Source organism: Hemicordylus capensis, chromosome 3 (genome assembly GCF_027244095.1).
Source record: "Hemicordylus capensis ecotype Gifberg chromosome 3, rHemCap1.1.pri, whole genome shotgun sequence".
In the NCBI taxonomy this organism is placed as follows: domain Eukaryota; kingdom Metazoa; phylum Chordata; class Lepidosauria; order Squamata; family Cordylidae; genus Hemicordylus; species Hemicordylus capensis.
Genome location: NC_069659.1, coordinates 140,973,023 through 140,986,686, shown reverse-complemented (window position 1 = coordinate 140,986,686; position 13,664 = coordinate 140,973,023). Strand labels below are relative to the sequence as shown.

The following is a 13,664-nucleotide window of genomic DNA, read 5'->3' as shown; positions in this document are numbered from 1 at the left end:
AACACTCATCCACAGGTATGCACTCTCACACTTTATTTATTTATTTATTTGTTTATATTTGTACACTTCCCCAAACCTTCATCTCTGGGTGGCTTGCATCAACTTAGCCCCTGCTAACTGGGCAAAGAGGCACCTTTTACCGTGATGATTCACTTTATTTAGCAGGGGGAGAGTAACTGGCCCTATCCACCCCCAGCATAGTACGTCCAGTGACTGTTGCTGGTGTCTATCTTATGTTTCATTTTAGAATGTGAGCCCTTTGGGGACAGGGAGCCATCTTATTTATTTGTTATTTCTCTGTGTAAACCGCCCTGAGCCATTTTTGGAAGGGTGGTAAAGAAATTGAATTATTATTATTATTATTATTATTATTATTATTATTATTAACAACAACAACAACAACAACAACAACAACATAAAACAAATTATTAAAACAGGAATTAAAAACTTAAAACAATTTTACATGCATGAAAGACAGAGTAGTAAGATTTATTTTTTGCTTCAAATTGGATTCCTTGACTGCAATTTGCTTATTACACATTGTAAGCCAGTTTGATATTTATATTTCAGGTAGATTTAATCTTATAAAGTATGGTTAAGGCATTTCAGCCTTGCCTTGAATAAACGAACAGAAGGCATGGCACTAAAAGTTGTGTTATTGGGTAAATTCTGCAGTTTAGTAAGTAGATTTATCTGTAACATGATTGCTGCATGTTTAAAATCCATTGGTATACCTGGACAGTTGAATGCACAACTGATTATTTTGCCCCATGTAAATATACCGGGAAGGGGAAATTTTCAGTTCCTGCCTGTGTTCTTTGTGTGAGTAGGTATTAACTGCCAATGCATGATTGAACCACATGCCCTTAAACCTTGACCTTTTGGTGACTTTGGGATGGGGGGAGACTCCTGAAAGAGCAGAAAAGAAACAGCTTGTTTTATTCTTTGGGGCTTTTAACAGTTGCTTCTGTCACTTTCATTTACTGTCTTGATTTATCTGCATTACTGAGATTGCTAGCAAGTAATCCAGAGGTCACTAATTAACAGATAATCTTACCAACAACCATTACTTAAAAGGATCAAGTGAAGTAAGACTTTGCTTAACAGTAGGTGAAAGTTCATAGGCGTGCAGGAACAATATTAAAACTTGAACATCTTTTTAAAGAGTCATTTTATACATCACTGAAACTACTAAGACTCCCAGAATGGCATTGGGCATCAGTGAAGAAGATCCATCTCTCATCACTAATCACAAACAATATCTAGTGGACTCCTGTGCAACCATGTTCAACAGTGAAATCTCCGTAACAATGAATGCACTATGCAGGACTATTTCCTCACTTTTTCCAAATACAAAATACTGATGTCTCTGCTAACTTGCCAGAAGACACATACTGAGCATGAGGTTGGAACAGGAGACCTCCAAGATCCCTTCTAATTCTGATTCTGTGATATGTAGAGAAATGAGAAAAAATAAGAAACTTGGGGGGGGGGTGTAATCGTACAGAAATGCCTCAAGATTTATTTGGGTTATATGAACTTCCTGCCAGTCATGTCTTACCTTTTTATTAACTGAACTGGGGAGGAGGCTGTCTGAAGTTTGGGAGCAAGCGTGTGATGTTCAAGTGTTGTCAGTGCAATTAAAGGTATAATTGCTTTGTTCTGTGCCTTTCTTTCACAAGTGTGATGGGATTTTGTTATACAAGCTCAGGGGATTTTGACTAACAAATGTTGAACTTCCCATTCCATTTCAAGGAACTGTCTCATTAGAAAGCTCCTTGAGAGAAGCAGCTGTCAGCTGACCAGAGCTGTTCCTTTCAGGCTAAAAAGAGATGGCTTTATTTGATAGGTTACCGTTTGCTAAAAGTAGGGCTCCTTGAGGGAGGTTTTTGACATTCCACTCCAGGAGAGTTTCAGAATTATTATTATTTTTTTAATGTATCCTGGGTCTTGACAGATTTTACTTGGTTATTGTGTCCACATTGAGTAAATAGATTTGCTGTGTTGCATGTTAGCTCTTTTATACAATAAAGCAGAAAGTGACAGAGTGCCAGTAAAGAGCTAACCCTTTAGTGGACCTCTGATCCTGTTGAAAGACACACTGGCTTTGCATGTAACTTGAAGAAAGGTATTGTGTCCCATCCAGCTTGGCTTTTACTGTGAAAGGTAAAGTTTTGAGCTTTCCTTGTGGTCACAGTCTACAGAACTACTCTTCACCAAATTGATTTGTGGCAATATGACCTTAAGTCTGATTTCTTTGCTGTACAAGGATATTGCAGAATTGTGGTGTCTTCTGAAGAAAAGCACAGGTGTGTTTAGCTTACATGTTTTTTTCCTTCCGTGTTTCCCTTTCAGTGATTTGACTGCATAGAAATACAGTGTGATATAGTAATTCTTGCATGTTGCAGTGTTCTATCAAAGTGCCAGACAGATCTTTCTGTCATTAGTAAGTATGCATAGCACTATGTTTTGTATGACTGTTCATCTGTTGAATCAAATTGCACACGTTGTGTAACATCAATTTTCATCTGAGTTTATCACATACGATGTTTGCAAAAGGTGTTTACTAAAGGTTCATGACAAGTACAATGACTGTTTTCTTTTTGTACATACTGACTGCTCCTTTAGAACCTATCTTCTCTATCTTGGGATACATTGTTTGACACAGATTCTTATTCTAAAGCATTTTTATTACCTTTGTGCAAAAGGGAAGCAGTGCAAATAATTGCTTTTAAAGACTATATCTTCTACCAAAACGTGTGTGTGTGTGTGTGTGTGTGTGTGTGTGTGTGTGTGTGTATAATAATATATATAATTTCCCCTGTGGTTCAAGCTTTCTACAGTAATCTTGTTTTGAATAGGATATGAATGAAGCATTGGAAGCACTCTTTGCTGTAAATAGTGAATCTTCAGTCCACTGTGAAACTGAAAGCTTGTTTTTGTGGAAATTGGGGAAGGGGGGCAGAGAGAGAAACCAAATACTGCTGATTCAGTTCACATTGCCAGTCTTGTGTTCTGTATGCATGACTTTACAGAGGAAAACGGAATGGAGAGCAATGATATGTCAGGTTGGTGATTTGCATTCTGGCACTTAAACATTTAAACATCTTAAACATTTTTGTTTACAGAATTAGAATGTAATATTAGATGAAGATCTCAATGTCACTGCATAGAGAATGGGGATTGAAGAATTTTCTGTTTACAATAACTTCAAGAGTCCCTGGATATGCCTGCAGCATTGCTTTGCATTCAGGATAATGTTTACTATGTTGAATGTAAGATAGAATGCAAAGCTAAGAGTGGTAATAGTTTTTTTAAAACCAAATGATAGCTACCAGACACTAAAGTTTCAACCCTTTTGTTGTGTTCTGCATATGTGTGTATAATGTCTTGGGTGAAAGCACATTTTTAGAGAAACACATAGAATTCAGGGAGAAATTTTCTTGGTGTTCCCATTCCAGCTGGCAGAGCTAGCTTCTACTGGAGTGGTCCCTAGGAGAGTTGTTCTTCCTCACCACACAAAGACTGTAGGCACAGGGGTGATCCATCCGCAGTGAGCCCTTCTGAAGGCTCTGAGCCCTTGGCAGCTGCCCAACCATACCAACCACTGATGCTGTCCCTGTCAGCTGGTTTAGGATATCTTTGTACTTCTTAAAGAGAGGCTAACCAAGAATAATGGTGACGGTTTTTCTTGATTGAGGGTTTTTACTGTTTTTACTAGCCTAGTTGAGTTAGGGTTGCCTGCTGACCTGGATCAAATGAATTTAGCCTGTCCATATGCCTACAGACCAAATTGGCAGGTAAAGCTTTTGGGGATGAACATTATCTTCTGCTAATGTCTGCAGATCAAGCTGCTAAAGGCCCCAGATCAAGGTGAGTAAGGAGAGATGGCAACCTGGGCTAATTTCTGAAGGAGTGGAATTGACAGCCTTTAAAACTGAGCACTTTTAAGTTAACACACACTTTCAGGCATTCACTTGTCACTTTTTAAAACTTCTCCCTGTTGGTGGTAACGTCTTCCATGTCTTATGTAGAAGAAATTTCAAGTTTTCTGCAAGGGTATTGCCCATGTGATCCAGGTTTGGACTGAACTATGAGGATTATAGGATTTTCCTCCATCATCTATAGCCCAATGATTCTTTGCAGGAGAGAGGGGTGGGGGATTTGATATATTAACACTGGTTTTTCCCCATTTTGAAACACCTGTATACTCTGAAATACTTGATGCCAAATATTATTGTATGAGTGAAACCAAGTTAAAAGCTTGCATCCACTGAGGGATTGCAATGATTTTGTCATTGGAGACTACAGAAAACTGTTACAGGGAGTCTGCTATAAGTTTGAGTAGGACTTGAAGTAGAAACATTAACTTTTGCTATGCAAACCTGCTTTGATACCCACAATTTTAAAAATGTATATAAATATTTTTAATAATTTTAATAACATCAAGGGAGCTTGTTCTCCTTTATGTTCTCAAGTGTGTTTTGTTGAGAGGTTAAAATTGATTGCCATCTTGTATAGGTTTACTTTTCTTCCACTGCCCCCACCTTACATGTTCAATATTTTTAGAAAACGTATGTTGGAAACAAACAAAAAACCACTCAACAAAGTGAAAGGTATTCCAAGTTGTGAGACGAATTCAAAATGAGATATGAAGTTAGCTGTGGTCACTGAATGTGCTGGCAGCAGCTTATCTGTCTGCTCTTTTGTTGTGCTCTGTCAAGTGAGAGAAACTGTAAAGGTCAGCTACTTCAAACTAGCAATAGAGCACCTGGTCAGGCTTTTCCAGTCATTCACAGCAGCATGTGCAAGTGGAAAACCCCAGTGTGATTCAGCATTTACTTGTGACTGCCTGTTCAAACTAATAATCTCTTCTTGAATAAAGGAAAAAGTTATTTTGACTTGCTCAGCAGTAGATTTGCAGAGCTGGAACCCACCATTTTAAGAGTGTGGGTACAGAGTAAATATATGCTTGAGCCAGTAGCAGTAGACCATGCCAAGAGCAGGTGTGCGGGCTTCATTGGCTTACAGATCAGTCTGTCACTGAATCAATTCCGACAGTACAAACCCTGGCACATGTGATTAAGAAGGGTTGCGCCAATTGGGGGTGGGGGTGGGTCTTCACCTGAATAGCCCCTGTACATGTACTTCGAGTCCTCATAGTCATGTGTACTGGCGGCTGTATTGTTGGAACTGGTCCAGTGTCTCCCATTGTCCTGAGATAGGCTGTTTTATATTCAATGAGATTCTGAGGGATAACTGCCCTTGCAGCTTTGAGCCCAGGATTGGTTGTAAACTGCTGGCTTTGAATACATTAAGTAGCCTCCAAACTATGTTAATTGTGACTAAGCACCATTTAAAATAATCAGTGAGGCAAATTTAGTAGTAACCAACTTGTCCTATTAATTGCAATGAGATTTAGTCATAACTAACTCAGTCTGGGTGGTACCCAGTGTAATGGCTTTAGGACTTTATGCAAGTCTGGTATTTCTCTGTGTGTGTGAAATGTTTGTTTTTAAATCTTTGGTTGTTTTATCTGATCATGAAGTGCCTTGAGACTTCTGTTACGGGGAGTATAAAATGTATTAAATAAAAATAAATATAGTGTATGAAAAAAAAAATCCTTCAAAAGTCTACATAAAGGCAAAGCTGGTTTTTTTAGGCTGTATTTTATTTCCCTCCCTTCAATAGTTCCAATTGGTGATCATCTGATTATTTTTGTAGTATTTCATTAAGAATTTGAAATTTTATTACTTATGCTTGATCCTCAAGTCTGACAGCATCCAGACACTTTCAGAAGTGTTTCTACGGAGTCTTCATATACCATATAGGCCTGTTTGGATAGTAACCCTTCTGAAAGCTTGTGGTTTCAATAGCAATCCCCGCTCCCTTATCTGCATATCCTAGAAGATTAATCTTTCATTATTTTTAATTTTAAAATGATAAGACATGAATCCAAGTCAAAATTAGGCACTTTTAGTCCTTCTAATTGATGCTTCACTTTCTCACAGAAATAATACTTGAAGTTTTGGGTGCAATGTTTTGAAATGGTTGCTAGAAATGGTGAAGAAATGGCAGTTAGTGTAATGCTTGAACTATGAAGCAGTCCAGCAGGGTTACAAATTAACTAGGATACTTATAAAAGTCATAAGCAGAGGGGGGAAGCATGTTTCTTTGGATTTCTTACGGAGCTAAGAGTTTTAAGATACAGAGTGTGTTTCTAAATGCACTAAGTTCTTACTGAATGTAAGAGTTTATTGAACAAAGTCCTGTTAAGTTCTAGGAGACAGCTTCTTTTGCAGTTAAAAGTGACATGTGGTCATCTTTTTTCTTTTTAAAAAAATGTATATACCACCCCAACTTTCATCTCCGGGCAGTTAACAGTTAGATAAAACAATTCAACAATTTAAAATCAGCCAAAAAATTAAAACCTACAAATTTTAAAAAGCTGTAAAAGCTTGGGTGAGGAGATGGGTTTTCATATGTTTTTTAAAACTGCCAGAGATGGGGAGGATCGTATCTTAATAAGGAGCGCATTCCACAATCTCGGGGCAGCAACTGAGAAGACCTGTCTTGGTGTAGCCACCAGATGAGCTGGCGGTAACTGGAGATGGATCTCCTCAAGTGACAGGCGGTGGGGCTCATAGTGAAGAAGATGCTCTCTTAAATACCCAGGGCCTAAGCTGTTTAGGGCTTTATAAGTTATAACTAGCACTTTCTATTTTGCCCGGAAACCTATTGGCATCCAGTGTAGCTCCATCAGCAAGGGAGTAATGTGGTCTCTCCAAGATGACCCAGAGACCAACCTGGCTGCCGCATTTTGAACCATCTGAAGTTTCCAGACTACGTACAAAGGCATCCCCACATAGAGCCCATTACAGAAATCACGTCTAGAGGTTACCAACAAATGTACCACTGTTTTGAGGTTATTGATCTTGAGAAACGGGCGCAGCTGGCATATCAGCTGAAACTGATAGAAAGCACCTCTGGCCACCGCCTCAACTTGAGAAACCAGGGAGCGGTGTGCATCCAGAAGTACTCCCGGACTGGGTACCTGTTCCTTTTGGGGAAATGTGACTCCGTCTAGAACAGGTGGGTAAAAATCCTTTCTGGAGTTCTGACCCTGCACAATAAGTACCCCCGTCTTCTCTGGATTCAGCTTCAGTTTATTCTCCCTCATCCAGCCCATTACTGCTTCCAGTCAGGCATTTAGGTAAGATATGCCAGCTCCTGAAGAGGCTGATATGGAGAAGTGAATCTGGGTGTCATCAGTGTACTGATAACACCTGGCTCCAAATCTCTTGATGATCTCTCCCAGCGTTCATTTAGATGTTAAAAAGCATTGGGGAGAGTATAGAGCCTAGACGGACACCATACTTAAGCTCAGATTTTGAATAGCAACAGTCTCCAATCGACCCCATCTGGAATCTGTCCAAGAGGTGAGAGTGGAACCACTGTAAAACAGTGCCTCCCACCCCCAACACTCTCAGGCATTCCAGAAGGATGCTATGGTCGATAGTATTGGAAGCTGCCGAGGGTCCAAAAGTACCAACAGAGTCACACTTCCTCTCTCAATTCCCAATTGGAGATCATCCATCAGACTGACCAAGGCAGTCTCCACCTGAAAGCCAGTTTGAAATGGGTCTAGATAATTAGTTTCCTTCAAGACCGCCTGGAGCTGAGAGGCCACCACCCTCTCAATTACCTTGCCCAGCCATGAGGGGTTGTAAACAGGCTCAACTCTGAGGAATCTAATGCAGACTTTTAAAAAAGAGGTCTAATAATTGTTTCTTTAAGACAAGGAGGCATCCTGCCCTCCCTCAGAGAAGCATTTATGATCTCCACCCGGCCACCTACAACAGCCTCCCTGCTAGAACAAGCCATGTTGGACAAGGCTCAAGAGAACAAGTGGTAAGCTCACTGCTCCAAGCAGCTTGTCCACATCCTCAGGAGTCACAACCTGAAACTGATCCAGTCGAATCACATAAGAAGAGTTGTTGGTCACTTCCAGTTCAGATATCGAATTAATTGTGGAGTCTCCATCTAAGTTGCCCTGAATCCAGAAGGTTTTATCTGTGAAAAATTCTTTAAACACATCACAGCGGGTAACTGATGACTCCAAATTCTGGTTCAAGGGAGGGGATATAAAGATGCCTACACTCATAACAGTTTGCAATTTTAATACTTGTAGGGCTAGACAGACTTATAGCATAGAGGAAGGATAAAGACCCAAAAGGGATGGAGAATTAAAGATTTGCCTCAGGGCTTCAGTCTCCACTTGCAGATGATGAATGGGGTGCTTTTAAATGATTATATATGGAACTCTTTCTTTCTTCTATTAAATGAAGGATCTCTGTTGTAAACACTTACACTACATTCGTTTGTCTTTTGTGAGCAGCTGTTCACTTCCCAGACCTAATACTAAATTTTCTATGTTATATGTTTAAAATAGAGCATCTATAACCCAAGACACTTTTCTTTTGAATATCCCATACTGATAGCACCAAGAATATTGGAATGTAAAACTGCTGAAGTAGAAAGAAGAGAGCATGTCATTATTCTTGTTGAAGATGCAGCTCCTGCCTGGCATCGAATCATGGCACCAGCAGTCCTATTGACCACTAGGGGCATTAGAGGTAGACATAGGGTTAGATACATCCAGCAATGGCATTTCCTTTCTGACCATGCTTTCTCTTCTCTTCTTCCCCTTTGTTAGACTGATAGTCTCAGGTTTCATTCTTTCATCTGGAGAGATGAAAGACTTCCTTCTTCCTCCCTCACTTCCTGTATGTAACTAGCAATGAGACGTGATCAGTCTTATCTACTCCCTGATGGATTTCCTAAATACAAGAGGACCTCGATATTCGCGGGGGTTCCATTCCACAGTACAACCACAGATACAGAAACCACAAATATTGAGGCATTGTGGCAATGGGGAACTGGGAGTTAGGTTCAGGGTTGGGGAAAAACATTTTTTAAAAACCACTGATTTTTGTGGGGGAAATGCAGGGGGAAGCTGTCTACTGTGCTGAGCTGCTCTCCTTTAATAACACTGTACTACGGAATGCCCCCAAATGGGCTGAAAACAGTCGGTTTTCCCCCCTTTCTGAGCCATTTTGAGGGTCCAAAACACAAAATAGCAGCTGGAAATTACTTCCCTGGCTATTTCCGGCGACCCCCTACCCACAGATACATGAAGTCGGCATGTCCCTCCCCCTTCTTTTTCATTTATGCTGAGGTCTGGTGGCTTTGACCCAACTGCATATATGTGAATCAGCTGACAATGAATCCGTAGATATCAAGGTCCTCCTGTAAACTACCTGATTTTGAACTCTAACTCCATGTTTCCAGAAAATTTTAATTAGCAGTGCTCCTTTACTTGTGCACTTCCACTGTAGCTGGGGCAGATGAAGAGATCTTCCCTCCTGAGCTCTCTAATGATTCTGAATATAATAGAAATGGCTTTTCAGTAAATTATATAATTTATAAATAATGAAAATGTTGCGATTAGTAATGATTTTCTCATTTAAAAGGAATAATTTTCACAATAGCAGTAGTGGGGGAATCAGATTCGGGTGGAAGTTAAGATGTGGCAAGAGAAACAAGGCCTATGTGGCCGAAGCAAATCTTGTGCTTCTCTTCTTAATTAGCCCAAGAGGTGTGGTACAAGAATTGGGAAAGCTTGTTATCGGCTCTAATAGATATTAGTGTTTTTTCTGTTACTGTGTTATATAGGTTTTTAAATTTTTAAATAGAGATACATATTTAATATCTGTCCTTTTTGTATTTTAATTGTACATAGTTTAGTTATATTGTAAATTGCTTAGCAATTATTTTAATGAAAAGTAATATTGAAATCGATCAAGAAATAAAATAAATATTGTACGCAGATTCACCAAGCACACATTAGCAAACCGCAGCTTGTAGCTGATTACTAGTGCAGATCTAACAGGAATATTCAGAGTTTTCTAAATATTCCAGTGGTTGGCACATCTCCCTGTGCTAGAATTTCAGTGCATTTAGAGGATTATACCTCTTCTCAACCACGAAAGTTCTCAAAACAGTTTACATTAAAAAATGAATAATAAGAAAATAGTTCCTGTTCCCCAAAGAGCTCACAGTCAAAAAAGAAATACCCACAACAGCCACTGGAGCAATGCTGTGCTGGGGCTGAATAGGGACAGTTCCTCTCTCCACTGCTTATTGGAAGAGAGCTGCCACCTGATGGCACAGCAGGAAAAATGACTTGCCTAGCGAGCCAGAGGTTGCTGGTTCGAATATCAGCTGGTGTGTTTCCCAACTATATCGGGCAACAGTGATATAGGAAGGTGCTGAAAGGCATCATCTCACGCTGTATGGGAGGAGGCAATGATTAATCCCTCCTGTATTCTACCAAAGAAAACCACATGGCTCTGTGGTCACCAGGAGTCGACACCGACTCAAGGGCACAACTTTACTTTACTTTACCACTTTAGAATGTACTACTTTGTCCCGTTAGCAGGGATTACTCTGACAAATGTGATCAGTTATATGGGAAGACAGACAATTGCATAATCCAAAATACAATTGCATAATTTTGAGAGTAACATCAGCACCATATGGGAAGTATCTGTTGAGCAACTTTTAAAAACAGCATTCATTGACTCTGAAATACAGGCTTTTAAAAAGAGCCATAAAATGGCTCTCTGCTGGAAAATGGCGGCAGGGAATGACATTGGAAATCATTTCCGGGTCATTTCCAGCCACTCAAAACCGTGGATAGGCAAATTCCATCTATTTTTCTACCTGTAGATAATGGAACTGGGTCTCAGATATCCAGTCATGGATACGGAAAACCATGGATATGGAGTCTGCAGATAACAAGGACCACCTGTTCTAGATTCTATGGATGTAGTTTTGTGCTTCAGGAGCAAAGACTTCTCTGTGCTGAATTGTAGGGGATATAATAACAGCTGTGAATCTCTACTAGTATTCATATAGTTTGTAGTAGCTTTTAATGCCATTGATTATATCAAAATATGGTACACAGGTTTTCAGACGTATTTTGCATATTACAAGGTCACAGCCGGACTGACACTCTTTTTATAGTTGTTGGAAACCTTGTATGGGACAGGGGGGTGGGGTAGTTTGAGCACAAAGGGCCAATTAATTCAAGGCTTAATTTCTTCCATATATATTTACTTTTGTGTGAGAAATCATGTTGTACTCTGAATTTATGCTGTGAAATGTGATGAGCGTGCACATTTCTTTTCCCTCACAAACATGCACCAGAAGACTTCACAGTTACTTCTGAGAGGAGAGCTGGTCTTGCAGTAGCAAGCATGAATTCCCCCCTCTGCTAAGCAGGGTCTGTCCTGGATTGCATTTTAATGGGGTGCTACATGTGTGAGCACTGTAAGATATTCCCCTTACAGAATGGGGCTGCTCTGGGAAGAGCATCTGCAGGTTTCAAGTTCCCTCCTTGGCATCTCCAAGATAGGGTTGAGAGAGATTCCTTCCTGCATCCTTGGAGAAGTTGCTGCTGGTCTGTGTAGACATTACTGAGCTAGATGAATTTATGTTCTGTCTTGGTGTAAGAGAGCTTCCTGTGTTCCTAGGGGGTAAGAATTGTATTTCTGTTTATTGTTTATGTTTTTATACTGCTCTCCTTCCAAGGAATTCAGGTTGACCTACAGGGGTGGCCTTTTATCCTCAAAACAATTCTGTAAGGGAGGCTAGTCTGTGAGTGAGAGACCAGTCCAGTATCACTGTGTGAGTTTTGGATAAGTAGGTATTTGAACCTGCGGCTTTCAAGTGTACATCTGGTAAAAGAGATGCCAGTGTGCTTTTCACACGTGACTACACAAAAAAGATATACCATTTTTTCCTTTAAAAAAATGATAAGAAGTGAGTGGTGCTGTCCATGGTACACCTCAATCAAGCCTGGTGAAAATGGGATAATCAGTTAGTTCTTGTTCATGCTTTCATATTACAAGTGTGTACAATCAGCATATCGAGGAAAACTGGAATTGGTCCATGTCTAGAGAAAATGAATGCCAGGAAATCTTTTCATTAGTTTAAGTCCAATAAATCCTCAATTTCTTTTTCTTTTCCCCATGATTTCTGATTATTGTTCTGCTACCTTTTGGATAGAAGTTACAAAGAGAATTTGTTTAATTCATCCTGTGCATTACACCTGTATGTTAGATTGTATACTGCTAGGAATTATGCCACAAGAATGTTGGCTAATGGATGGGTTGATAGATTAAGTGTGGAGAGCCTGCCTTGGAGCCAAATAATTAGTGGTTCAGCTTTGGAAAGAAATAACATTAATAATGATGATAATATCTGAACCCGCACAGAGCATCTGTGCGGCAGTACACTCCCCCCACTTCCGCCCACCTCCCCCACCTCCTTCTGCCCCAGGCTCCTCTCTCCCACCTGGCCCCCCTCTGCCCCAGGCTTCTCCCTTTCCTCCCACGGCCCCCTTCTGACCCAGGCTCCTCTCTTTCCCCCCCCCGGCCCCCTTCTGACCCAGGCTCCTCTCTTTCCCTCCCAGCCCCCTTCTGCCCCAGGCTCCTCTCTTCCCCCCCCCGGCCCCCTTCTGACCCAGGCTCCTCTCTTTCCCCCCCGGCCCCCTTCTGACCCAGGCTCCTCTCTTTCCCCCCCGGCCCCCTTCTGACCCAGGCTCCTCTCTTTCCTCCCCCGGCCCCCTTCTAACCCAGGCTCCTCTCTTCCCCCCGGCCCCCTTCTGCCCCAGGCTCCTCTCTTCCCCCCCGGCCCCCTTCTGCCCCAGGCTCCTCTCTTCCCCCCCCCCCGGCCCCCTTCTGACCCAGGCTCCTCTCTTCCCCCCCCCCGGCCCCCTTCTGACCCAGGCTCCTCTCTTCCCCCCCCGGCCCCCTTCTGCCCCAGGCTCCTCTCTTCCCCCCCCGGCCCCCTTCTGACCCAGGCTCCTCTCTTCCCCCCCGGCCCCCTTCTGCCCCAGGCTCCTCTCTCTTCCCCCCCGGCCCCCTTCTGCCCAAGACTCCTCTGCTTTCTCGCCTCCTCCGCCATTATTTATCTCCTGCCTGCACTGCTCCCAAAGCGGCCGTAGTTCCTGTCGGGTGGCTTGAGTGCAGCTGCCTAGTGTCTCGCCACCTTCAATGCCATTTCCTCCCCAAGGCAGTAGGTCCGGTTTCATCCTTTCCCTCTACTCTGCCAATTCCCCTTCATTTTCGCTTCTTTCCCTCCTTTCTATCTGCTTTCCCCCAACTCTGCCAGTTCCCCTTCAATTTTGCTTCTTCCTCCTCTCTCCTGCCTGCCTCCCTTGCTGCCATTCCCTCCCCAGGCAATGGTTGGAACTCTCGCAGGGCCTCACGAGAGTTCCATCAGGCATCCAGACACATTCCCACATCCCCACGCAATTCCCTATGCAGTCGGCGATAAGATAATTTAATATATAGATAATACTAAACAACTTTATTTGTTAGCTGCCCTATAACAAATTGTTCTCTGGGCAGCTCACAACAGAACATTATAATGTGAAATAAAAACAGACACATTAAATCATAACAGACTAAAGGGGAGTGGGGAGACAATATAAAATACAATACAAAGCAATTTAAAAACTTGTTGAAGATCAGTTAAAAATCAAATTATGAACATTGAATATTGGTCCAATAGGATTACTAACCTTAGCAGCCAAG

General features: G+C 41.6%; 1 protein-coding gene across 16 annotated transcripts in view; it reads left to right on the top strand.

Annotated features, from left to right (window-relative positions):
• MCF2L (MCF.2 cell line derived transforming sequence like) overlaps positions 1 to 13,664 on the top strand; it is a 178,959-nt gene that overhangs the window by 64,914 nt on the left and 100,381 nt on the right. The window contains exon 1 of one of the 16 annotated variants that reach the window (XM_053306937.1): positions 2,254 to 2,309. The exons of the other annotated variants lie outside the window; for them this stretch is intronic. The gene's annotated coding sequence lies outside the window, so the exon portion shown is untranslated. Of the gene's footprint in view, positions 1 to 2,253; positions 2,310 to 13,664 lie in introns of those variants that run through there. 16 annotated transcript variants of the gene reach the window in all.